Source organism: Hipposideros armiger, unplaced genomic scaffold (assembly GCF_001890085.2).
Source record: "Hipposideros armiger isolate ML-2016 unplaced genomic scaffold, ASM189008v1 scaffold_123, whole genome shotgun sequence".
Taxonomy (NCBI): Eukaryota; Metazoa; Chordata; class Mammalia; order Chiroptera; family Hipposideridae; genus Hipposideros; species Hipposideros armiger.
The window spans coordinates 2,519,104-2,520,077 of record NW_017731473.1 but is presented as its reverse complement, the minus strand read 5'-3'; positions in this window follow the sequence as shown (position 1 = coordinate 2,520,077).

The following is a 974-nucleotide window of genomic DNA, read 5'->3' as shown; positions in this document are numbered from 1 at the left end:
TGCAGTGGTGAGAGCCCAGGTGAGGCTTGGAAGTCACCCCGGGTCCAGGTGTACCTAGCTTCAGGGGCACAGTACTGCCTACCTCACTGGCAGCTGTGAGGACATTGCCCATCACAGGGTTAGTGCAGCCCCTGGGAGCTGAACTTGGTCATTGGCAAGGGCGAGTGCTGGAAGGATTATGAGGGGAGGTCCACTTTTGCTTCTGGCACATTCCAGGCCCGTCTGGTTGGTAAACCAAGCAGGGCCTGGGGAGGAGGGTGCTCTGGGAGTCTAGCCGACCACTCGCTTCTGTCACCCACAGCTTTTCAGGAACACAGTAATCCAAAGCAAAGCATATTTTTATCCCGTAAGTTTAGAGCCGTGTAAAATCCTCCCATCCTCGGGCCAGGGAAGGCCCTCCCTCTGGAAGGTGCAGGAGCAGCCTGGTTTGTTTGGGCTGGATTAGGGCCAAGAACAAACTGCAAATAAGGACAATTTGGACCTTGGAAAAGGCTCCATTGTCCCTGGCGAGTTAATTTTACCAGCAGCTGAATTCAGGAGGCTCTGAAGCCGTAATCAGAAAATGCATCAGTTTCCCGTCAGGGAAGTTAATCAGCACACGTGCCAGAGGAGCCGCTGGGGAGAGAAACAGCTGCGGAGGCTAAATATATAGAGAAGGAGGCGAGAGAAGCACAGCGTCCCCAACCCACCTGGTGCTCCTCGCCCCACCTTGGGCCTACCTGCCACTTCCCTGTCCTGAGTCCAAAGGGTAAACTCGCCCCTCCGGGCCAGCACCTACCCGCACAGCAGCAGGCACACTGCATCGTCCCGTTAATTAATCGACACCATCCTGCCCGTTTTACAATGAGAAAACAGGTGGAGCGTCACCTTAGTAAGTGTTTGGAGCCAGGATGTGAACCTGTCTGTCAAAAGCCATTCTCTGAATTATCCTGTCCTCTGGATTAGCCTGTCTCCCTGAAATGCTGTCCATTCCA